At 35.4% G+C, this 27,741-nt stretch overlaps 1 protein-coding gene across 4 annotated transcripts in view; it reads right to left on the bottom strand.

The window, feature by feature from the left end:
* SPRY3 (sprouty RTK signaling antagonist 3) overlaps positions 1 to 27,741 on the bottom strand; it is a 195,619-nt gene that overhangs the window by 10,559 nt on the left and 157,319 nt on the right. The window contains exon 1 of one of the 4 annotated variants that reach the window (XM_066356210.1): positions 1,097 to 1,466. The exons of the other annotated variants lie outside the window; for them this stretch is intronic. The gene's annotated coding sequence lies outside the window, so the exon portion shown is untranslated. Of the gene's footprint in view, positions 1 to 1,096; positions 1,467 to 27,741 lie in introns of those variants that run through there. 4 annotated transcript variants of the gene reach the window in all.

Raw genomic sequence — 27,741 nt, 5'->3', positions numbered from 1 at the left:
CAGCTAGACAGACCAAAAAAACAGAACACGCAAAGAAAACCAAAATGTGTTTATAAAGTCTTAGTAAATGTTTATTTAGAGGTATGGGAGGAAAGACTAATACTTTCTTATGGATAAACTACTAGCCTGTACCTTATTTGTATGTATGTATGCTGCTAACTTGTTGGGAACTTGATTTAACACCTGGTATATCTAAGTTCATGTGATAGCCCATTATGTTACAGTGAAGTTTTAATGTACCCAGAAAGGCAACTGTAGTTTGCATTTCAAAATAGATTTTCTGTATAAGGGTTCAAGGTCTGTTTTCTGTTCATCCAACTTGGTTTGTAGCATGGAGAGGTGAGTGAATTATAATTAGAAGAATGGAAAGCACTGTAAATCACTGACCTAGGTCCTATCAAATGCTTATTGGCTAACTAGACATGCTCACAGGTTCTCACTTTTGGCAAAATTTCCATATGCCACATAGAGACATGTGCACATACACCCAGGCATGGATCCAGAGATTTCTAAATCATTGCTCTGACTAAATGTAAGTAGGGGGTTATGCCGTGTCAGCTTGCGCCATTTCTACCCAGGGCAAGGTGATGTGATGAAATCTGAACGATGCACAGCCCAGACTTGTGAGCCAATAGCTGACTAGCCCCATGCTGACAGGATACCCGCTGGGCAGCCAGACTGGCCTCAGCATGAGCTCTCCCTACATCCTCAGTTTGCGTGGTTAGGCTGCGCTATAAGGGGCTTAGGCAATCACCAAAATGCATTGAAAGGTCAACATACAAGAAATTAAATTGACATTTGGCTATAAAGGGTCATGTTGAAGTTCCATTTCGGTTTATAAATACCCAGTAAGAATAGTTTTCTGCAAAAGCTGATTTATTTAAATCTTATTTAAATGGTTTTCATTTCATTTTACCCACGCGCTTGCGTTTGTGCGCGTGCACACGCGCGCGCGCGCGCGCACACACACACACACACACACACACGAACACACACACACACACACACACACACACACAGACGATGGCAGGAATGAATGGCAATTTGTGCATAGAAAGAATTTTGAGGTCCTTAAGAGCTAATCTATACGGCTTACCTTGAGGAAAGGATCTATCCATGCTGTGAAAAGCAGAAGAATTAATGTCCCATCTGGCTCAAAGGACCTCTTCTCCTGAGTCTTTAGGTTTATCCACCTCTTTTCAGAAAGTCTTGAATGAAAACCGGCAGTGGAGCCAGAAACAGAGATAGTTCTGTCCTGGTCTTTCTGACACAGCAGAGAAAACGGAAAGGGAAAAAACAACAACAAAAACAAAACAAAACAAAACAAAAAAAACGGTGTTTTGCGGGAGGAGAGTCAGACCTATAGTGGCAGATACTTTGTATAGATTTTCCTTGCCGATCTAAATCTTGATGCACGTATTCCCCAAAGAAAGCTCAGCAGGGTAAGTTGTTCGCCTCCTCCTCCTCTTCTTTCTCCTCCTTCTCCTATTTCTCCTCCCCCTCCTCCTCCGCCTCTTTCTCCTCCCCTTTCTCCCCCTCCTCCTCTTTCTTTTTCCCCTCCTCCTCCAGCGTTTTCCTTCGCCTCCACTCCCCTCCCCCTTCCCTCCTCCCCTTCCTCCTCCTTTACCTCCTCCCCCTCCTCTTTTGCCTCCGCCTCCACCTCGGACTCCATCTCCTCCAATCTGACAGATGAACCAAAGCAGCAGAAACTGCAGTTGTAGACACAGGGTATCTCAAGAGAGTAATAGATACCGATAGTGTGTGATTATTTATATAGCTCAGGGTGTGTTGGTATATAATCTGCAGAGAACGGAGGGAGGGAGATGAGATTGCAGTGTGTTCAGCTTAGCTAGCTAGCTGTTTTGTGAATGTAAATGATTTCTGGAGGTCTTGTGAATGGGTTATAGGGGAGGATGGGAGGGAAGGGATTTATTGCTGCTTGCTATAATTTCTCTCTCCTTTTCTCTGCGCTGTTTGTTTTCCCGGAGCTGTAGCTCTTAATGCTTGCCTAAGTGGCGTCATCCAGTTGAAATTGAATCGACCCACTAAAACTCCCCATAGGAATCTCTGTATCCGGTCCCTGGATAATGACTGAAACAGAATTTAAAGGGTAATGGAGGTGGAGTGGAGAGTAACAATTTTATGGAGGCCTTATTTAAATATTTCTGCCAACCACAGTCCTACCAAGCCACTCAGTCCTTGTTGAGTGATTGCAGCTTCAACCAGATGGAGGCAAAGCTTCTCCTTTGTTTAAGGGTTTCTCCCACCACTTTTCTACATCATTCCCATTTTTTCAGCATTAATAATGATTATCCATCCATCATCCATTGGGAAACCATTTCCAACCTACTACTTTCTCTTTCTGCCTTTAGTATGTCATATATTCAACAGATATTTATGAGTGCTTTCCTTTGTGCTAGGTGGTGTGGATTCAATAAAAAAAGACACAATCCTGGCTTCTAGGGAGCTTCCTTGGGACCACCAGGCTTCTGAAAATAAAGTAGCTTTGGGCATTTTCTCTTAAATCAAAGGACAATGTTTTCTGTAAATTATCTTCAGTTCACTATTTAATGCAATAGGAAGGGGTCTTCTTTTTGGTCATCCAGACAGAAGCTCTTGGATGAAAACAAGCCTCATATTTAAAATAAAAAAGATCTAATTTCAAGTCCTGTTTCAATGGACAAGTAACAGGAGCTTGACCATCAACATTCTTAGGATGCTTTGGTTATCCCATCGATAAAATTGAGAAGGTAAATGGTGACTGTTAAGAGTAAAACAAACCTGTGAGTCAGGAAACTCAGATTCTTAATCTTACTCTAATTCCTTGTGTGACCTTTGCAATTTACTTTACCTCTAGTGCCTCAATCTCTACATTTACATGAAGTAGTCTGATTAGTTAATTGCTAAGATACCTTCTTGCTCTGATATTCTATTTACACCCACCCTCTCAGGAGGGTAAAAGAAAACATGAGATTCAAAACATGAATCCTGTGTGAGTCTGCATGCACATGTGGGTATGTGTGTCAAAGTTGTTCCAAACTGTTCTTTTGACATGTATGTGTGTGTATAATGTATGTATACATTATATATGTAATTTTTAAACACATTCAGGTTTCTTCCAATCAGAATTTCTAGAGTCAAAAGATTTTCCTTTGTAAATTCTTTTCTTTTGTGGCTCAAACGTCTTCCTTACTCTTAACATTGACTTAAGCTTATCAACATCATGAAAACCATTAAAGCTAATCTGTAAATTCATCTACAGAAGAGGATAGATTTATTGATATATTAATTCACCCATTTTTAGTGGGAATTTATTGTACACCAACTTTGTGCCAAATACAGTACTTACTAGACTCAGGTCAAACAAATCAGTGTTCAAAAAAAATTTTTTTTTTCATTTATGAGCTATCTGACTTTGGGCAACTCAATTCATCTTTCTGAACCTGTTTTTTCATCTTTAAAATGGAAATACATACATCATAGGATTGTTATATTTTCTGTAGGTTGAATAAAGTCTTGTATTTAAAAGGTATATCATGTGTCAGGAATATAGTAAGTGCTCAATGAACAGTAGATGTGAATATTAAGAAATTTTTCTCATCTGAATGTAGCTCCTAGGAGAGGCAAGAGATGATTTCAATTTGAAATCCTATTATTTTTTAAAGTCCAGCTTTAAATTTGAATAGATATACGCCAAATATACTTTCCTTAAATGTGGTTTATTTTCACACTTTGTTTCTTTGTTCAAAAACTTATTTCTAATTTCTAGAGCATTAAGTATAAATTACTTAGCTCGTCAATCAAATTATTCTACAACTCTATATATTCCACTTCTCTCCTCTTAACAGGTTAGATGTTTCAATAAATACCTGTACTGGTTTTGATCTAGAGTTGGGCACCTGTGGATGTGGAGAGCAGACTGTATGCATTGTTCTATTTCATTTTATATACGGGACTTGATCATCCATGGATTTTTGTATCTGCAGGGGTTCGAGGAAACAAGCCCTCTGTGGATACTGAAGGAAACTTAAGTTTTGGAGGAGTCATAAGTTATATGTGGAGTTTTGACTGCACAGGGGGTCTGTGCATTGTTTAAAGGTCAGCTGTATAATATATATTATTAATTAATAAATAATCAATAAATGAATCCTTGTTCTTAATGGGCTCATAATTTAGTAAGGAAGGTAAAAAATAGAAAAATGCAATAAAGGCACAGAAATATAATAAAGGATAAAGAAATGTAATAAAGGATTAAGGGAGCAAGGAAGAAATATACCTAATTCAGTACTGAGGGGGTTATAAAATGTTTCTTAGAAAAGGTGATTTTGAAATAAAAATGTGAAGAATGAGAGAATATTACATCCAGAGTGAATAACATGTACAAAAGCCAAAAGATAACATACAGCATGACAGGATGAACTTCAAAAAGAACCATCACTGAATCTTCCAAACTCAGTATAATGACTGGCACAGTAATGATTCTCAGGAAGTATTTGATAGATAAAAGAATGAATAAAAACTATTGCAAGCAAAGATAACAGAATGAACAAAAATATAAAGATGTGAAAACAGTATGGTTTATAAATCATTTTAAGAGGGTACCCTACACTCAAAGCCTTAGCAAGTTAGGAGAAGAAATTTTCTCTCAAAGGCACAACCCACATGTTTTATTCATATTCCTGGAATGTACTAAGCTTATTTAGGTTTTCTTAAATTGTAGCAAGTAGAAATAGATTATACATGATAAACCAACTTTGCATGATAGTCTAATTTGGTGTCTAAAATAATCGTTATCAGAATCTTCATCCACAAAATGAATCAAATATCAAATTATCTCAGCCTATAATCATAACCAATTCCCTCTCTTTTTTTATAACCAATTCCCTCTTACTTTGCCCTCATAAAACATGAATTTTGCACAAATTCTGAAAATATTTCTTTGTTCTCTTTTTCCCAGAATAGAGCCCAAATCTATTTCAGAGTCTGTAAGTTTCTATATGCAACCAGTTCTATATGTACTCTACTGAACTCAAGAGGAGCTCTTTAGAAATGCCAGATGAAAATCTGACCTGTGGGCATTCTGACTCAGCAGTGGTGATGCCAGAGGAAATAAGCAATGTCAAGGAAATACAGTTTCTTAACCAAGAAGCCTATAGGGGTGGTGATAATTGCTTTTTTTCCAAAGAAGCTGGAAAAAAGATATAGAAGCAATGTCATCAATCATAAGAGGATGTTATGGAAAAGTCAGAGAGAAAAAGAATAATCTGGAGAGTATAGAATTGTAAGATGGAGAGACAATGTGGACTGTGGAGAGAAAGTTGGACTAAGAGTAAGGAAATGCAAATTCCAGGATCCTGAACTGCCGTGTGGGTTGAAAAGTCATTTCTCAAATCTAGGCCCTGTTTTCTCATCTGTAACATAATATGTGTCAATGTAATTCAGTAAAACAAATGTATACTGTGTACCCACTTAATGTCAGGCAATGTATGATGTGTAGAAAGGCACAGAGATGAATATGACACAATATGCCATATAGTAGGTGCCCAATATATACTGATTGAATGAATAAATGAGTGGTCTTACCTTCTCATTGCCCACAGTCTGGTAATAAATATACATCTAAATGCATAAATTGCAATACAATCTGTCACTAAATCAGGGATATGATTGTGGCTTCAGTCAAGATAGGAACAGTATGGATGAAGAAAAGTGGAGGATAGCTAGAATATAGAATAAATAAGACTTAATGACTTATTAGATGTGGGGTGTTAATTGTGTTGTTTACTGAAATATGGAGGGAACATTTAAAACAATCTTTGAGGATATTGGATTTGAGGTGCCCACGTAATATCTAAATGACAATCTAAGAAATATTATACATGGGTTTTGAGCTTAAAAGAGGATACAGATAAAGAACAAAAATATGGGCACCCATAAAGTACAGATTTAAGTCATGTGAATGGATGAGCCTGGCCAGAGAGAGTGTGTAGATTATTAGAGTGACAAAAACGTAAATGTCAAAACCCTGCAGAGCAGAGTATTTAAGGGATTAGCAGGAAAGAAGTCTATAAAACAGACTGAGAAGTGGTGACCAGAAAGGAGGCAGGAGAATCATAAGAATGTGATGCCTGGTAACTAAGGAAGTACAATATTTGAAGTTGAATGATCAACTATCAATTCCAACAGAGTGGTCAAGTGAGATGCATAAAGTATATAAAGTACTGGTTTAGCAATTTGGAGATTACTGGTATATTTGGTGGAGGTACATGTATCTTACAAGCTGTGGTTCTCAACCAGGATTGCACATCAGCGTTTATGGGGGAATTTATCAATCTGCATATTCCTAAGCCTTGCTTCCAGAGATTCTTCTTCAGGAGATATTGGGTAAGACCCAAGAATCTTCATTTTCAAAGAGTTCCACATGGCCTTTGAATGTACCATGATTTCTTTTACCTCTAGACCCATTACAAACCCTATTTTTCTTGCCTGGAGTAATGGCAACTCCCAAATCTATGTCTTTGGTCCAGACTTCCTAGGTTAACTCTAGATTCAAATATCCAACAGCTGATCAGGCATTTCCACTCATCATCTTCATTTATCTATTAAAGGTGATGTAGGCTAAAGAGTATTGCTATTTTATGTATGGTGGTTACAGAAAGTCTCTCACATTAGGTGACATTTGAGCTAAATCTAAAATAAAGTGAGAGCAAGTCATTCAGCTATATTGGGACAGCAACTCCCACATGGAGGGAAGAGAATATACAAATCCCTGAGGCCAGAATATGTTTGGCATGTTCTAGGAAGAGCAAGAAGATCAAGCATGCCTATAGGGAAGGAGTGCAAGGAGACTGGTAAGGAATGAAACCAGAGAGGTAGCAGAGTGCTGGATCATATGGTCTTACAGACCATGTTAAGAATTATGCATTTTGAGAAGATAGTGTAGGTTTTTGTCTGGAGGAGTGATACAATATGACTAGTAAATTTAAAAAGATCACTGTGGCTGCCCTATGGAGTATATATTTGGGAGAAGGACTTAGGGTGGAAGCAGTGAGAATAATTAGGAGGTTATTGTAACAATACATATGAGAGAGAGGAGTAACAGCAGAAGTGATGAGAAGATAGAATTGGAAGTTAGAATTATGGAACTCTGGTTATATGTTCTTTCGTCAAAATATCTGTAGTTTTTTCCCCTGCTTTTTTGTTCCATTTCAGTGAAAAGCATCACCTATATTTTCCCAACACAAAGTGTGTGTGTGTGTGTGTGTGTGTGTGTGTGTCTAAATGTCTGTCTTTTTTTTTTTTTTTTTAGGGTATACTGACTTTGGTCTGTCTGCATGCCCTAAATTACACATGCATGCCATCTTCACAGAACGTACCTCTATGCCACTTATAGTGTGCTTCAAGTACATTTTTTATATGGCCTATCACACTTCCTACTGGGCCCCCATGTCCACATTCATGTACAAAAGTGTAACATGGAGGTGATAAATATTTTATTAAGCATCTGAGTATATGGTGTTTAGATTCTGGTATTTATTTAGAAAGACAATTCCTTACTTTACATATATACCAGCATACCCTTCACTCTCTTCAGCAATTTAACTTTTATATTCACATTAATGAGAAGTTTTAAAACTTAGCAATGAGGTAAAGAGAAAAGCAGGGCAAATGTTTGGGAATGACAGGAACTTGGAGGTCACTGATGTGTCCATGTTCTGCACTCCCCTACAAGGGAGGACAGCCTGCTACAGGTGACAACAGCACAGAGGATTACATTAGGTTCTGGGAGCAGTTTATTTTCAGAACTGACATCCTACCCAGTACTAAATATAGCCAATCTCTTCCTTTCAAAGAAGGATTTCTTTTCCGTTAAACTTCAATAAAGCTTTTAGCTCTGTATTACAAAGTCAGTCTCCCTCCTTCCCACCCCCTCCTTACCCTTCTCCACTACCTTTATGAAATTTATTATTTTTATATTCCTTCCCTCCAACCACCTACTTTTCTCTCTCTGGCCTCCTTAGTATCTTCTTCTAAATTTCTCCTCTTTCTGATTTTTCTCCTCTGATTTCTTGATGTCCTTTACTATTTTCTCTGGGCACTTTCCTCTTGATGTTCTCAATCTTTTAAAAGACAATCTCTTAGGAACCTCCTCCCCCAATAGGTCAAGAGAATACAGATGCCCTAAGACTAAAATGAGATATTTTATTTATCTATTTTTAAATCTTCCCAGGCTGAAGATAGTTACATCTTCCTCATTATGTGCCATTTGACTGTCATGTAATATTAATGACATGTTAGCATTTATGAAGCTTTAACACTGTATTTTTAAGTACTTCATGCATATAACCCTAATAAAAATCCTCCAAATAAGGCACTAGAATCTTCCCCATTTTAGGATGGGACAATTGGGGCCAAGAAATATAACTGTAAGTTACCTTAGGCCAAACAGCAAATATATGCCATAAATGGAATTTAAACTTAGGCAGTCTGACTTCAGAGATCACACCTTTAATTTCCATGCCATACTACTTCTCTATAGTAGCATTAGTGTCTATTGTATTCTTACTAGCAGGGAGCAGTTGCAGGGGAATGAAAATTGGGAAGGGTAACAGCATCTACAGTAGCTTTCAGTTGACTGAAAAGATTGTACTCTTGTTAACTTTGCTTTTACTAAAGAAAAACATGAAGGTGAAAGAATTCAGAGACACTAGGATAAACCATGAAAATAATTAAAAAGGGTTTTTGCTTTCACTTTTTACTTTATGCTTTGAATTATAATTCTGCATTTTAGGCACTGATATTCTCTTTATTCTCCAGTTAGACTCTGAGTTCCTCAAGACCCAACAATTTCTACAGATTCTGTACCTATTATAGGGAGTGAGTGGTAGAGTGTTTATATTCATATAATGGATTACTACTTAACAATAAAAATGACTTGTTTTATTCCACTACTACTACCCAATAGTCCATGATTATTATTTGTAGAAAACTTCTTAAGCAACTTTTTTAAAAGACACACACACACACATACACACATGCCACACACACACACACAAACATACACACATGTTCAGCTAGATGGCATAATACAAATTTGATATACAAAGTAAAGTATATTTCTATACACTAGCTACTGTGTACTATCCAAAAATGAAATTAAGAAAACTACTTCATTTATAATGGCATTATAAAAATAAAATACTTAGGTTTAAATTTAACAAAAGTAGTGTAAGACTTGTACACTGAAAATAATAAAATGTTGTAAGAAATTAAAGGAGACTTAAATACTGTAACTAGAAAGACTTTCATATTCATATTCATGAATCAGAAGAGTGTCAGGACAATTCAATGGGGAAAGAATAGCCTTTCCAACAAATGATGCTAGCACAAATGGGTAGCTACAGGTAAAAGAATGAAATTGGACCTTTATTTCAAACCATATAGAAAATTAAAAAAAAATGGATCCTAAACCCAATGTATGAGCTAAAACTATAAAACTCTTGGAAAAATGGATAGGAGTGAAACTATGTGAACCTGGAGTAGGCAAGAGCCTTCTTAATACAATAACAAAAACACACATAATAAAAGAAAAAAAATAGATAAATTATACTTCTTCAAAGTCAAAACCATTTTTCTGCCAAACATATCATCAAGAAAGTGAAAATACAACCAACAAAATGGAAGAAAATGTTCACAAGTCACATATCTGATAAAGAACTTGTATCCACAATGGACAGAGAAATCTTTCAACTCAATAACAGCTAAAATAAATAACTGAACTGAAAAATGGGCAAAGGATTTGAACAAACGTTTATCCAAAGAAGACATACAAATGGCCAAAGTATGCATGAAAAGATGCTCAATATCATTAGTTATCAAAAAATACAATTAGATACCACTTTATACCCATTAAGATAGCTAAAATCAAAACAACAAAATAGTGAATATTAAAAAGGATATGGGGAAACTGGAAGCCTCATATACTGCTGGCGAAATTGTAAAATGGTGCAACCACTTCGGAAAACAGTTTGAAAGTTCTTCAAAATGTTAAACCTGAAGTGATCATTTGGCATTTCCATTCCAAAATGTATATCCAAAAGAATTAAAAATATATGTTCACACAAAACCCTATATACAAATACTTATAACAGGATTATTAAATAACCCAAATGTCTATCATCTTGATGACTAGATAAATTTTGTCTAGCCATACAATGAAATGTTACTCAGCCATGAAAAGAATAAAGTACTGATTCATGCAACAACATAGATAAACCTTGAAACCATCACAATAAATTAAATAATCCAATACAAAAGGCCACATATTGTATGTTTCCATTTGTATTAAATGTCCAGAAGACAAAAATCCATAAAGACAGGAAGAAGGTTAATGAATCCAGGAACTGGGGAGAAGAGAAAATTGAGAGTGATTGCTAATGAGTACGTGGTTTCTTTCTGAAAATCCTGATGACAATATTCCGGTATTAGATAATTGTGATGGTTACACAACTCTGTGAATAGAAGAAAAACTACTGAATTATTCACTTTAAAAGGGTGAGTTTTCCTATGTGTGAATTATATCTCAATAAAGAATACATTTAGAAATTCTTTAGTCCTCATGAAAATAGACTTCTGTCATGTGTTCCTCTTGGCCAGAAGTGCCTAAGTCTAATCTCTGACTGATGAATATTTAGAATGTTTTCAGGGTTGTTTTGTTTGTATTAAAAAACAATGCTGCAATAGATATTTTAACAAATATTTTTGGATATTTGTACTAGTCTGTGGGATAAATTTCTAAAGTGAAAATCCTGAGACAAAGAATATGTATATTTTAATTTCGCTTAATATTATCAAATGGTTCTCTGAAAAGTTTGCACCAATTTACACTGCACCAAGTATACTTTAGGAGAATGTTCATTTTCTCACATTCTTACTAAGTATATTATCAAATTTCTTGACCTTTTTCCATCTGAAAGTAGAAAATTATATCTTGGGTTTTTAAAAATATAAATGAGATTTAATATTTTTTATATAAATATTGGCTATTTATATCTCATTTTGAGAATTGTATTTTCATGTTCTTTGTCTATTTTTCTACTGAGTTGTGTTTTATTATGGGCCTGTAAGATATACATTTAAACATCAATATTAATATGTAGGCAAGTAGTACATTTACACAATGAAATATTACTCAGCCATGAAAAAAGGAGGGAATCTTACCTTTTGCTATGGTATGGATGGATCTGGAGAGTATTATGCTAAGTGAAACAAGCCAGTCAGAGAGAGACAAGTACCATGTGATTTCACTTATATGTGGCATCTAATGAACAAAATAAACTAACAAACAAAATAAAAAGACTCATAGATACAGAGAACAGGTTGATAGCTATCAAAGGGGAGGAGGGTTGGAGGGATGGGTGAAAAAGGTGAAGGGATTAAGCAAAGGGAAAACAACCTCATAGACACAGGCAACAGTATAGTGATTACTGGGGGAAAGTGGGGTGGAAGGAGGTAGAAGATGATAAAGTGGAGATAAATGGTAATACAAGGAGACTTGACTTGGGGTGGTGAACACATAATACCATGTACAGATTATGTATGACAGAACTGTACCCTTGAAACCTATATATATTTTATTAACCAATGTCACTCCAATAAACTCAATAAAAATTTTAAAACCATGAAGACAATTAGACCACTGGCATAAATATTAATTTTTTTTATCACTTTGATATTGGTGTTTCAACTTTATTTATAATATTTCATGCTTTACAAATGTTTTAAATTATTATGTAGTTAAACTGATCAATCTTTTACAACATGGGATTGACATTTAGGCTTTGTGCCATATCTCCCCATATTTTCCTCTAAACTTCTTATATTTTGATATTTTTATTTTTTAAATAAATCTTTGATCCATTAGAGTTTATTTTGGTGGAGGGATGAGTTAGTAATTTAGCAGAGCTACTCCATAAGAATGTGTAGTTTATGCACTGTACAAAGATGCCTTGTAAAGGATATTTTCTTTGACTTCAAAGCTTAAATTTCTGGCTCTGGCCAGGCAACTTAGTTGGTTAGAGCATTGTCCTGGTATACCAGGGTTGAAGGTTTAATGCCCAGTCAGGTCACATACAAGAATCAATCAATGAATGCATAAATCAGTGGAACAACAAATTGATGTGTCTCTCCATCTCTCTCTAAAATCAATTAAAATATTTTTTTAAATGAAGCTTAATTTTTTTTTACTAAGTTATATCTAGACATGTGTCATTCTTCCCGTTATTCCTGATTGAGATTTAGTGAGCTCTGTAAATCTGAATATACTTAAGTCATTCTTTAATTTAAGGAAATTTTAGTTTCTTATTTCTTTTTTTTTTTTTTTTCATTTTTTTTTTTTTTCATTTTTCTGAAGCTGGAAACAGGGAGAGACAGTCAGACAGACTCCCGCATGCGCCCGACCGGGATCCACCCGGCACGCCCACCAGGGGCGATGCTCTGCCCACCAGGGGGGCGATGCTCTGCCCATCCTGGGCGTCGCCATGTTGCGACCAGAGCCACTCTAGCGCCTGAGGCAGAGGCCACAGAGCCATGCCCAGCGCCCGGGCCATCTTTTGCTCCAATGGAGCCTTGGCTGCGGGAGGGGATGAGAGAGACAGAGAGGAAAGTGCGGCGGAGGGGTGGAGAAGCAAATGGGCGCTTCTCCTGTGTGCCCTGGCCGGGAATCAAACCCGGGTCCTCGGCACGCTAGGCCAACGCTCTACCGCTGAGCCAACCGGCCAGGGCAGTTTCTTATTTCTTTAACTTGTTTCCCTTCTCCCTTACTCACGTTCTTTCTTTTCTTCTTTATCTGTCTCTTTGTGTCTCCCTTTTCTTCCTTTCTTTTCCTTTCCTTTCTGAAGCTCTCATTAAACAGATACTAGGTTTCTCATAAAGATCCATATGTTTCTTAAGTTTTCTTACCTTTTCTCTGTGTGTGTTTTTTATTATTTTTATTTATTTATTTTTGTGTGTGTGTCTGTTGAATCCTGGGAGAATCTCTGTATTCATTCTGAAACTAAGTTCTTCTGGTTTCCACATATTGGTAGCCACCCCTTTAGTATTGGATTTTTTTTCGAGAGGCAGGGGGACAGACAGACAAGACAGGAAAGGAGAGATGATAAGCATCAACTCAAAGTTGTGGCACTTTAATTGTTCACTGATTGCTTTCTCATACGTGCCTTGACTGGGGACTCCAGCTGAACCAGTAATCCCTTGCTCAAGCCAGCAACTTTGGGCTTCAATCAAGTGACCTTTGGGCTCAAGCCAGAAACTGTGGGGTCATGTCTATGATCCCATGCTCAAGCCAGAGACGCTGTGCTCAAGCTGGCGACCTCGGGGTTTCGAACTTGGGTCCTCAGCATCCCAGGTCAATGTTCTATCCATTGCACTACCACCAGGTCAGGCACAATTTTTTGCAATTATGTTTTTAATTGCTGAAATGTCTATGGTAGTCATTTGTCATATTTGTGTCTGACCATCATATGAACTGTCTTTCTATAGTTGGGAAATTCTTACATTATAATTTTTACTTCTCAAATGTTTAAGTCAAAACTCAAACACCTAGTCTATGCTGAAATTAAGATGTAGGAATATGACTTAGCTCTAACAATCAGATGCCCTAATGTAACACTTTGATTTGGATTTGAAAACATGCATAAAGTAATACTGTGTGGTTTTCATTTTGCTGGAATAGGTGGTAGTGAAGGAACTTGGCTTTGAATGATGGCAGATTGCAAGGTCAAGTTCTTAATTAAAGTAGTGGCATCAGTGCTGGCACCAGTAGCTGCTGCAGTAAAGTCAATTTATTGGCACCTAATATGGGAGCAACAGTTTTTCTTATCAGACAAGTTCTGTGACATTAGTCCTAGGCAATTGTTCTGGAAACTGAGACTCAAGATTTCTTTTCCAGCCTTTCCTTAATAAATAACTGCACAATGTTCATAATCCCAATTTCAGCATTCCCTTTTCAAGTAATTTCTTCCTATATTTTCTGGTCACTGTTTCTAATGCCAAAATCCCAACATTTTGCTTATGGTACGGGGACCTCACTCCATTAACCCTGCTATTTTTTAGTGCTACTTTCCTTCTTACTTGACTTTATATTTCATGGTCCATCATTATAATCACTCCCAGGTATAAACCATTAATCCCTTTGCCTCTCTTTCCATTCATTACTTATCTAGGGAAAGAACCAAACCTGATCAAATTTAATTATCCACCTATTCTGTTTCCTTGTTAACTGATTTGATGTGTTTAATTTTAGTCCTCAAATTCATGACCATTAACCTTAGAGGCCTTTAGTGTTGCCTGGCAATGCTATGACATTTTTATGCCCATTCTCTAGATGACTATTTTATACTATCTACTCTATCCTAAATCCTTCAATATCTACCACATAGTCCATTCTCGCTTTCAACTGATGACCTTGTTTAATAAGTTACCCTTGTCAAGGTTACCAATGACTTCAATATTGATAATTTCAGAGGTTAATTATCAGTCTTCATCTTACTTGACTTGTCAGTATTATTTACATGGCCAATTACTGTTTCCTTCTTGAAACACTTCTTTTATTGGTTTTCAGGACACCTCTTTATACTTCTCCTATCTAACTCGTTATTTCTTCTTGTATTCTCCAGTGATATTTTAGTATCCAGTTACAAAATATCGAAGTAATGCAAGGCTCAATCCTTGGTCCTCTTCTCTTCTCTACACTTATTCTTTAGCTGATCTCATCCAATCTCATGACTTTTAATTCCTTCTATATACAGAGGACTCTCAAATTACTATCAATTGCCTAAGATCTCTCCTCTGAACTCCAGAATAATATATCCTACTGCTTACTCAATATCTCTATTTAGTTGTTTAATAGATTACTCCTACTTAGCATGTCAAAATTCTCAGCTCTTATTCTCCAATAAAAATAAATTAATTCTGCAATTTTCTTCTTTAAAATAAATAGCTCCTTAGTTATTTTAGTTCCTCAAGCAAAAACCTTGATGTTATCCTTGTGTTCTCTCTCTCATGACCCAAATTCAATCCACTGGAAGATCCTGTCCATACTTCCTTTTAAATATACCTACAGTCTGACCATATATCCTCATCCCCACTGCTAATACCCTGCTTCACGCCACAGTCATCTCATTCCTGTATCATTGTAACAGCCTACTAACTGGTCTCCCCACTTTTACCTTTGCCCTCTCAAGTGTATTGCCTACACTGTCACCAGAGTAAAACTGTTAAAATGTAAGCTAGATTACATCAGTCTTCTGCTCATAACCCTACAATGTTTTTTTCCTATATCTTATTGAAAGCCAAAATACAGTGGTCTACAAGACCCCATAAAATTTGCCCTATACTTTTTGCTTTTATATTAACATCTACTACTCTTCCTCACTCACTGCACTGAAGCCACACTGATCTCCTTACTATTAATAATAAGACAAACTCATAAATACAGACAACAGAATGGTGGTTACCAGAGAGGAGGAGGGGAGGACAAAGAGGGTAAAGGGGGTAAAATACATGGTAACAGAAGGAGACTAGGTTTTAAGTGGTGAACACACAATAGAGTAGACAGATGTCATTATATAAAATTGTACACCTGAGATTTATATAATATTATTAACCAAGTTACCACAATAAATTTAATAAAATTTCTATAGATATTAGAATTATATACCACATATGTTTAAAAACCTAGACACTCCTTTCGCTTGGAACGTTTTTTATCTATCCTCTTGGCTCACCTTATCACTTCCTCTAATTCTTAGTTCACATATTAGGTTATCAGAGAGGCTTTCTCTTACCACGTCATCTACAATAGCACAGACACACATACATATACCCCTGTCATTTGTTGCCTCCTTTAGTTAGCTTGATATCATTTCCTGAGTCATATATTTCTTTGTCTCTAACTTTCCATTGAAACATAAGATCTTTAAGAACAGGGACTTTCCCTGTTTAATTTCTACTGTATCGTCAATGTCTAAAAGAATACCTGGTATGTAATAGCCATTCAATAAATATTTGCTTATGTTTAGACTAGCCTGCATGGATTATACTGTTTACACATAAGAACCCTATTTTATTTTTTGAACAGAAAATTATTTTATGAATGTGAGGTATTAATAATGTATTATATGAATCCCTGGCCAAGTGGCTCAGTGAATAGAGCATTGTCCCGGCATGCTGAGGTAATAGGTTCAATCCACAGTAAGGCACCTATTAGAAGCAACCATGAGTGCACAACTGATGCCTCTCTCTCTCTTCTTCCCTCCCTCTCTTCTCCTCTTTTCTTCTCTCTATCTCTCAAATCAATGGAAAAAATTTTAATGTATTATATGAGTGCATTAAGTTTTTCTCTAAATACTATTTATCCACATTTATAAATATTTCTCCTTCTCTATTTACTATTTCCTTAGATTAGCTATTGTGTTGGTTAAGTGTGGTGACTTCTTTTAATGTTTCTTTTACTTATCACTAAATATTTGGTGATTCTTGATCACCTGTTTATATTTATGCATGAAGACCTAGATTAATAAGTGTTGGTGTCTAGAATTCATATCCTCTGTAGATGTGAAAATCCTTGTTCTCTTGGAAGTTAATGCAGAATCTGATTGCTATATCCATAGTTGATTGCACATGAAAGAAGGGTAAAACCAGAAAGTTCCCTTTTCATGATGGATGGTACTCTTTTAATCGATCTTGATTCCATGTAGCAGCCAGACATTCCCTAATTCCCAAGCTGATAACCTTCAGTGTCAGAATTCTTCATTTAAAGTCTTCATCGTAGGTCAAACACTGTTGATGAGGAGGATTCATATAACTGTTCTTCAGTCTTCTAATTATATCTACCAGCTGTCATCCTATGGCCCATTCCCTTTTCCTCCTTGCTCCCTTTGACCTAGGGTATTCCAGGGTTCTACTAGCAAATTACTATATTGGAGGGCTCTCTTTTGCCTGTGTGGCCATGCCACTACCTCAACTCTATTTCTGGTAATCATTTAACTATGAAAAAATGATATTTGATACAACCTACCATTATGTGGCAAATATAGTTCCCCATATGCATATGATTAGCTAAGATTTCATCATTAAACTACTTTAAACATGATTTATAAGTAGCAGTTGGTTTCATTGATATGTTCTGCATAACCAGGTGTTTGCTATCTCTTTCAGCATGGCCAACAATTTGTATTTAACATACACACATACCTGGTGCTTACAAGCAGCAAGAATGCTTGAACTAGTTTGTCACTTGAACTATATACTCAGAAGATTAGGTTGTCAAATGTAATTCTCATCTTTTCTTGTTCACTATGTGTTCCACAGACTAATACCAGTCTTAAGACTGTTTGTTACCATCCCTGATGAGACAAGTATGATAAATATATAAATCATACAAGTGTGATTAGTATACAGATGGTAAGTATTTAGATATTTTTAGATCATTTGATATTGCTTTTACACCCAAATGCATGATTTCCTATTTTATAAAAGTCTATGGCAAATTGGAATTTTTAATAAAATGGTTCTTTACCACATAGAGTTGAGAAACCCTGCTTTAGAGTGTTTCAAAATGCTTTTGGTCAGGCGGCATAGTTTCCTTTCTTGTATTACCTTTGTCTACCTCATGGTTGGCCTTTAAGCCAAAGGACCTGGCTGCCTTCCAAGCAGCCGTTTCCGCATAGTATAATAGCTATAGCCAGTGAACTGAAAGTGCATTTCCTGCCACCATACTGTAAAATTATTATTAATGCAATAGAAGAATGCACTCCTGGTTTTGGCACTGATGTTTTAGATGATGCATCAGGGCTAGTAGCTTGAAAGAGTAGACAATATTTTGGACTATGGATTAAGAGAGATAAAACCACAAAAAATATTTCCTGTTAAAATATGCTACATTTGATCCATTTAGAGATAATTTGATAGAAAAACATTTTAATGAAAATAGGTCAAGCTCTTCTTATATGGGACCATGAATATTTGCTCAAAGAAAATATTAGGGAGGTAAGTTTTAGCTCATTTTAAGAAACATTTTTTAACAACTAATGCAGTAACCTTCCTTATCAGGTAAGTGCTCAGAGACTGATTTACAAACTATCATTGAATCTGTAATAATGAATCAGGCAATGAGTTGAAAATTAGATTAAGCTTTAGAGCTTTTTTTTCCTTTACAATTAATTTTATTTAGAAAATTAAATTGAACAGGGTCACATTGATCAACAAGAGCACACAGATTTCAGGTAACATCTCCACATCATTTGAACAGTCAATTATATTGTATACCCATCACCCAAAGTCAAATTATTCTGTCACCTTATATTTGTCCCTTTTTACATACTTTCCCAATCCCTTCCCACTCCCCTACACCCCCTCTTCCTGATAACCACTACACTCTTATCTATGTCCATGAGTCTCAGTTTTGTATCCCACCTATGTGTGAAATCATACAGTTATTAGCTTTTTCTGATTTACTAACTTCACTCAGTGTAATGTTCTCAAGGCTGGCCTTAAAGATGGACCTTGAATGCTTTAGAGCTTTTTCCAAGCAAGATTATATAATTATGAGCTGAGATAATTTAGGCATCTAATGAAAGAAAATTAACTTTAAATCAGGAAGCATTAACTGTGAGATCCTATGATTCTCCTTTAATTTAGAGAAAATTTTTGTTATGCTTTGTAAAGGTTGCAATACTGAGGGTACTTGAGGGCTAAAAGTTTGCTTGGAGTTATATAGGGTCTAAGATCCATATTTGGATCCAACAGGAGATAATGAGTATTCAATAAAGGAGTAAATTAAAATATAGGCAGAAATACAGAAATATAGTACCTGGAAAAGTTTCATGTAGAATGAACACTTCTAGTAGCCTTCTTATATGGATCAATCCTAACTATTAAATCATTTATCCTTCAAAACTATTCTCATACATTTATTCTAGAATACAGTGGTTTCATATTCTGCAGGATTTCATTTATTGGGGCCATGCAGAAGTACACTAAAGATTAACCAGATTAGTATTGCTAGAATTTGAGGGCACCCTAAAGAAGAAAGATTAATGGAGATGTGCAGTTATTTTTTAAAGGTAGAGAATGTCAGGCTCCAAACAAAACCAGGGTAAAGCAAAGAGTGAAAAGTGACTGGTCACTTGGAATCATCTTAATACTTGACAAATATAAAAATAAAAAAGTCTGTCTCCCCTTTACAACTATAAATTGAAGATGAAAAGTTGTCCAAGTTACTGCTGAAGATATGCAATCCTGGATAATAGAAAAGTTAACTGAAAGAGAGAAGATTTTGCAATGGTTTATAAGGTCTTTATATTGTCTTTTGTTTATTAAAATTAAAAATGTGATAACACTGTAGTTTTGATTAACACTGAGATACCACCTCACACCTGTTACATTGGTGATTATCAACAAGACAGGTAAAAACAAGTATTGGATGAGGCTGTGGAGAAGAAGGAACCCTCATTCACTATTGGTTGGAATATAAACTAGTACAGCCATTATGGAAAAAAGTACCTGGTTTCTCAAAAAATTAAGAATAGAACTTCCATATGACCCAGGAATCCCTCTACTGGGTATCTACCCAAAAACTTGAAAAGATTGGTATGTAAAGATACATGCATCCTCATGTCCATTGCAGCATTATTCACAGTGACCGAGACATGGAAACAGCCAAAGTGTCCTCCGATAGAGGATTGAATAAAGAAGAAGTGGTAACACATACAATGGAATACTAACAAGCCATAAGAAATGATGACATAGTTCTATTTACAAAAACATAGATGAACCTTGAGAACATTATACTAGGTGAAATAAGTAAATCAGAAAAACTAAGTTCTGTATAGTTTCATACATAGGTGGAATATAAAAATGAGACTCATGGACATAGATAAAAGTGAAGTAATTTGTGGTGGAGGAGTTTGGGGGGGAGGGTGTCGAGGGGAGAGAAATAAAGAGGGACACATTTACAGTGACAGAAAATGATTTAACTTTGGATGATGAGCACACAATAAAATCAGTTCAAATATTATAGAAATATTTACCTGAAACCTATGTACTCTTATTGATCAATGTCACCCAATTAAATTTAATTTTCTAAAGAAAATAATCTTAAATGTTATACAATATTAGAAAGTTAATATGCTGTTACGAAGGCTCTCCTCTACCAAAATCAGTTCTTAAAAATCAAAGTAATTGGAAGTATTTAATGGAAAACCACCCATAGTGTCTGAATCAGTTTATTTTTGTAAATTATTCTAAACCAAATATCCCAGAAACAAATTAGTGTAAAGGATTGTTAATATTTATTTGCTTACAGGTATAAAAGAAAGTAATGTAAAATATTTTTTAAGAAAAGAATTTTGTTATGAGGCAATTCATACTACAGCAAATAACTTGGATCCAAGAATGAAAGGCAGAAATGTAAATAATGATAGCACTGCTGCTGCTGCCCTAGATTAAATTACAAAACAAGCAGCACATTTAGAAATTTATGCTGGAAAAATCTTTCAAATGTGTCTGAATACAGAACAGTTACAGTGTTTGTGCAGTCATGCAGTTTGGACTTGTGCCAAGTGTAACGCTCTTACTCTTGGTTCCACCCTCCTGATGAGGAATCTGAAGGCCAGGTTAATATTCAAAGCTTCTATGGCTGGCTCAAGTTCCTATCCAGTGTTGCAGAGCTTTCAGCTCTATTATATTTGGTAATGAAAATAATAATATTAATAACCCTTCTTGCTTATTATGTACCAAGCATTATGCAAGGTTAATTATATATTTTATCTCAATTACGTTTCACAACAAATCTGAGGTAAGTATTCTCATGTACAGATGGGGAACTTGATTCTCAGTAAACGTTAAGAAAAATTGATCAGGGTCAAATAGGTTTATCTGCTCATTCAGAGGTCTAATGAAATATCATTAGTCTCCTCTGTTGTCAAGAATGATTTTTTTTTTTTCTGATGAGAAGGCCAATTATCTTAGAACACCACAGTAAGATCTCCTAAACCTAAACATTTCGCTTCTGCCCTCACAGGTTACTCAAATCAGCAGAAGTTTTTGTATGCTATTCATGCTGGTTGCTTTCAGCCACACCAATAAAATGTTGTCAGTGGCCCTCAGTAGCTATGCTTCATGATAGTTCTTATACCAGCCCTCAGTCTAATGGGCTTCACAGCAGCGATGTAACTTAATATTACTACAGGGTCTCCAGTGCACCCTCAGTGACAGAAACAGTTAAGTAATAAGTCAAGGACTTTTACTTCTGCTTCAAGGAAACCATTCTATAAAACACCAACTAGCTTATTCATTCTAATTTCCTATCTTTGATTTAAACAAAATTTAGGGAATTAAAATTGATGTGGAATGAAGTGAGTTTCTCTAGCTTGGAGAAAGATGGTTTTCTCTAGAGCTGTTCCTGAAACTGGAGTCACATTGAATCTCTGTTCTCCATAAGGAATGTTTGAGTGGTGGGAAGGGACCAAGAATTGAAAGGGGCTTCTCTGTTCCTTTGACACGAGTTCAGACATTATTGGAAGTTAAAAAAGGAGCTTTGCACTCCGTACTTTACTACCTTATTTTTTCTTGATTCCATGTTTTTCTAAAATAAAATTTGAGTCAGATAAACATAAGAAAGAGCCTCCAAGACTCAATGCAATGAATTGGGAGAGATTGAAAATTTGAGCATCACCTGGAAAGGCTGCTACGAAACAATTCACAGGTAGAGTGACCTAAGGCTAAATTAAAGGAGTCTATTGCCAAGACTGCTATAGCAGGTTTCCTGTGGAAGACTTTGATTCCCTCTAGTAATGCTTAAACAATGTGAGCAATAGTTGCGTGAGGCTGTGTGAGTTTCTCTGACTTTAGTTTCCTGGGTTGTACATTTTTCTTCTGTTTTTTAAAATTGCTGTATGTGTGTTGCTAATTCGCTCTGTGTCATTCTATACAACAGAACACTAAGAGAAACATTTAAAACCAAATTTGCCAGAAAAAGTCCCTTCTCCTTGGAATTCAAAGTGAAATCAACACCACACTTTGTAGAGATAGAGATGGTAGGATTGTAGGGAAATGTCACCCCAATTGCCCCAGGAGCAGGAGCACTTTTGTTGCTGCTTAACCACTTCTTGCCCATTACTATTGTAAGTTGGCTCCTTTCACACAAATTACCTCAGGAGATCTTTCAGATAGCATTGTGTCTGCCCTGTTCATGCTATTTTTGTTTCTCCAAGACTCCTACTTATTCTTAGCATTTGGTTGGTATTTCTACTGTAGGATTACCATGGAATACACACACAAACAAACAAGGTTTCAGAGTTGCATTGAATTACACTTTTTAAATATTCAGACTTAATTTCCTCAAACTTCCATCTGGTTCAGAAGTACGCTTACCTCCGAAGTCCTAGAGTTGCAAGATGACTTGAATCAGACTCTTTTCCCTCTTTCTTCTCCCCTTTGTACCTTTCCACCAGGCTACCCTAAATTGCATACCTTGCTGTTTTGCATGCTTCTTATGGGCATCTTAGCTCCCAAAAAGAGAAGAGAAAATTGGGCTATTTAAACACTTTTTTCCCTAATATAATAAAAACATTTAAGATATATAAATTATACTGAGTGAAATAAGTAAATCAGAGAAATCTAAGAACTGTAGGATTTCACACATAGGTGGGATATAAAACTGAGAGTTATGGACAAAGATAAAAGTGAAGTGGTTACCAGGGGGAAGGGAACATGGGGGAGGGGGAAAGGGACTTCAGTGAATGGGGAGGAGGGAATGGGTAGGGAGAAGGGTGTAAAGAGGGACAAATATAAGGTGATGAAAAATAATTTGGCTTTGGGTAATGGATATACAACATAATCAACAGTGCAAATGCTATAGAAATGTTTACCTGAAACCTATGTATTCTTATTGATCAACATCACCCTGTTAAACTTATTTTTTTTAATAAAATTTAAAAATAAAAAAAATAATAATGAAAGGGAAAAAGATATATAAGTGGAATCATACAATATTTGTCCTTTAGTTCTGGCTTATTTCATTAACATAATATTTTCAAAGTTCATTCATATTGTAGTATATATCAGAATTATATCCTTAATGCTGAATAAAATGACATTGTATGGTTATAGTACATTTTGTTTACCCATTTGTCTGTTGATGGACATTTATGTTGCCCCACCATTGGTTAAAGTGAATAGACATAAACTTTCACATAAAAGTTTTTGCTTAAAAACCTGTTTTAACTTCTTTTGTAGATATAGTTACAAGTGCAAATTTTGTGTCTTATGCTAACAATATTTAACATTTTGTAGAATTGCCAAACTGTTTTTCTCAGTGGATGCAACATTTTACATTCTCACCAGCAAAGTTCAAGTGTTCCAATTTCTCCACAGCCTCACCAACACTCTTTATTTTTTAATTTAAAATTTTTATTGTAGCTTAGTGGATGTGAAGTACTGTCTCATTGTGGTTTTGATTTGTATTCCCCTGAAGGAGGAATGAATGAGGATCAAAGAAAAGACACATATTTTTGTTTACCCTTTACAAAAGATATACTAGGAATAAGAAAAGCTTTCTTTCATAATAGTTCTATGAGATAGGTACTATTACTTTTGTAAATGAGGAGACTGAGATTCAGAGAGCTAAAATATCCAAGGACACACAAATAGGTGGTGAAGTAAACCCATGCAATTTGACCTCAGACTCTGTACTTTTAACCACAATGACACTCTGAAACTAAACTAAAAGGTTCCAAAGAGCAGATACCATATCTCTTGTGTCTTCTATGCTTGCTTCACCTCTCTCACAAGCTAGACAATATTAGTCTTTACACACATGAAAAACTCTTAAAATATCTGTTAATTAATCATGGGAATATTGAAAGCCCTGCTTGAAAAGCTCAGAATTATTAAAGTAGAAACTGTATGAGTAGAATAATCATAACTAGAAAGGATTTTATTAATACTAGTTGTTGCAGCTGTTCTGATCTGAGCATTTCTTATCTGTTTTCTCCCTGGAAACTATGTTTTCTTTTCTTCAGTATCTACATTTTTCTGTGTACTGTGTACATAAGAGAGGAATTTTAAAACCCCTCTTGTGGAAAGACATTCTTCCTGCTTAAAGTTCAAACTTAAAACCAATCTAGCACTTTACACAATCACGTATGCTAGGAAAAAGAATTAAAATAAAAGTATTTACAACCACTAACCTCAAAAATCCACTAAAGAGAATTCTGTCCTTGCAGTTCCTGGACTTTGTTCCAAAGATCAGGATAATAGTTAAGAGATAAAAATGGGAACAAACAAGAATTCGTTTGATTTACATTGGAAAGTTTAGACAAGTACTAAAAGAAGAATAATTAAGCTAGATATGAGCATTTTAGGTAATTTTCAGATATACAGAAAGATTAGGTTATCTTTTATGCCACAATGAGTGTGAATTTTGGGAAGTAAATGAGGAAAATTATTTTTTAAAAGATAGTTTGCTATATGTTGTGAAAGATACATTAAAACGGAAAAATAAAATGTAAGGTTTATTTTTATATTTATTTTTGGATTTTAGATAAATATTTATTTGTATATTGACACTACGTGAGATTGCAATAAGGTAGATTAATTTTATATAGGTTACATTTGGAATATAATGTCTAATTTTAGTAAGTGTGTAAGATTCTAATTTGGCATAGTTACCTTGGGGTATATTCTGGCTGTTTTAATAAAAATTAAAAATGTTAATAATCTATGACACATCAATTCCATTTCTTCCCTGGAGAAAAACACATACGTGTGTGTACTGGGAGACATGTATAAGAATATTTTTTGACAACACTGAAAAAATTTGAAAACAGACTGTGATGAAAGGATTAAGGAAAGAAAAAAAAAAGACAGACACATAAACAGTGTAGGTATTACAGGAAGGAAAGTGGTAGAGGAGTTGAAGGAGGGTAAAGGAAGGATAGACGGAGATGGAGGGACACTTGATTTGAGATGGTGAACACACAGTGTAATATACAGATGATGTACTATAAAATTATATACCTGAAACATGTATAATTTTATTAACTAATATCACCCTAATAAATTAAATAAAAAACCCAGACTGTCCAATAATAGAGAAATAGTTAAAAAAAATGTGTATTTGGCTTTTCTGATGTCAGCATTATGGTGGAGTGAGAAGACCCCTTTGTATCTCCCCTTAAATTTACAAATTGAACAACTGTAATTCAGCAAAGTTTTCTCTGCTTAACACAAAAACATATCTGGGAGATCCATGCTTTAGTACATCTGAAACTGGGCATGTTGGAATGTATAAGGAAGTTGAGATAGGAAAAGGACAAATATGCTACCCACAGACATAGTTTGCTGCTGCTCTGACCCCAGTAAACATAGTAGTGATGGAAGTATCAGGGCGCAGCCTCTACATTACAGCTCAATGGAGTATGATAAAGGCAAAAGCAGCCTTGGTGCCTGAGAAACTGGCTCCACCTATTGTGGCAGAACCTGATTTTAGCAGTGGAGAAGTCTCTAACAACACAGTGGGACTCCTAGTAACTAGAAGACAACACTGCCAGCTTGCAAACCCAGCTCTGTATTCACCACACCCACCTCCATGGTGGTGATGCCCTGAAACTAAGGCACTTCATACTCATCAGGGATAATCAGGAACCCAGTCACATAGAAGTCAATATCCATGCCAAACACACTCTTCTGCAACTCTTCTTTCCCATGACCCCGGAGGTTCCAGTCGTGCACGGAAGAGAAAAAAACAACAACAACAAAAAACTTGTGCTATAGCACCATCTACTGGAAATCAAAAGACATCTCTAATTACTAACCTGCTGAATTGTTAAGATCAAAATGGTACCTAAATAAAGAAAAAGCCAGTACTTTAAATGCTCTGGCAGAGAATAATACGTCAAAGAACATTAACAAAGAAAACATCGTAACACAGAAAGATAATGAAAAATCCCCAGAAACCAAACTCTAAATCATGAAGAATTGTGACTTAAATAACAAAAAATTCAAGATAGTAGTTTTTTAAAAAATATTTTATTTATTGATTTTTAGAGAGAGGGGAGAGAGAGAGAGAGAGAGAGAGAGACAGAGACAGAGAGAGAGAGAGAGAAGGGGGAGGAGCAGGAAGCATCAACTCCCATATGTGCCTTGACCAGGCAAGCCCAAGGTTTCAAACCGGCAACCTCAGTGTTCCAGGTTGATGCTTTATCCCACTGCGCCACCACAGGTCAGGCCCAAGATAGTAGTTTTGAGGAAACTCAAGGAGATACAAGAAAATTCAGACAGGCAAAAGAATGAACTGTAGAATAAAATTAATGAACAAAAGAAGTACTTTACCAAAAAGATTGAAACTGTAAAAAAGAACCAAACAGAAATTCTGGAGCTCAAGAATTCAATAAATAAGATAAAGAATGCATTAGGAAGTATGGGAAACATAGCACACTAAATTGAAGAGAGAATTACCAAACTTGAAGACAAATATTCAGAAATTATTCAGGTGGAAGAAGAGAGTGAACTAACATTTTTTTAAATAAAAGAATTCTGTATGGTCTCATTCCATTAGAAAAAAAAACACATAAAGATAATGAGTATCCCAGAAAGAGAAGAGAGGGAAAATGAAACAGGCATCTTACAGAAAGAAATAATTAATGAGGAATTCTGAGTCTATTGAAAGAAATAATTGATGAGAACTTCTGAAACCTAGGGAAGGAATGGCTCATTCAAGTGCAAAATGTTAACAGAACACCTAATTATTTTCAAAGCAAAAAAGATCTTCCCCAAGACACATTATGTTAAAACTATTCTCAAGGCAAAGACAGTAAACTCTAAAGTAAGCCCTATTCAGTCATTATCAGATTTCTCAGTAGAAACTTTCCAGTCCAGGAGAGAGTGGAACGATATATTCAAAATATTGAAAGAGAAGAAATACCAACCAAGAATGATATATACAGCAGAGTTATCCTTTAGCTAGAATAGAGAAATAAATGCCTTTCCAGACAAACAAAAGCTGAAGAAATATATCATCACAAGACCGACATTATAAGAAACGTTGAAAGTTCTTCCACTTGAAACAAAAAGATAAAAGTATACAAAATTCTGAATAAGGTAACAAATAAACTGACAGAAGCAAGCATTGAAATAACTATAGGTACAGGAATTTGGTAATCACACAACCTAAAAAGGGAAACTTTGTAACAACAAAACATAAAAGACTGAACTTGTATGACAAATAAAGATAAAATATTAACAAAGAAAAAGGAATATTTTGTCTATACAAACCTCATGGTAACTATATGTTGCCTTCATAAGACCCTTCTCAGCTTCAAAGACAAACAGGCTCAAAGTGAAGAGGTAGAAGGTGATACTGCAATCCAGAGGGGAAAAGCTGGTGTAGTCATACTTATATCAGACAAAATATATTTCAAGTCAGAAAAAACAAACAAACAAACAAGAGGCAAAGACGGATATTTCATAACTAAGAAGAGGACAATTCATCAAGAAGACATAACACTTCTTAACACATATACACTCAATGAAAAGAACCAAAATATATAAAGCAATTATTAAAAGACCTAAAAGGAATAATTGACAGTAATATAATAACAGTGGAGAAATATAATACCTAACTATACCAAGGAATTGTTAATCCAGAAAGAAAGTCAACAAGAAAAAATTGGCCTTAAA

Source organism: Saccopteryx leptura, chromosome X, assembly GCF_036850995.1.
Source record: "Saccopteryx leptura isolate mSacLep1 chromosome X, mSacLep1_pri_phased_curated, whole genome shotgun sequence".
Lineage (NCBI taxonomy): Eukaryota > Metazoa > Chordata > Mammalia > Chiroptera > Emballonuridae > Saccopteryx > Saccopteryx leptura.
The sequence above is the reverse complement of the archived record's forward strand: the minus strand, read 5'-3'. Positions and strand labels throughout refer to the sequence as shown.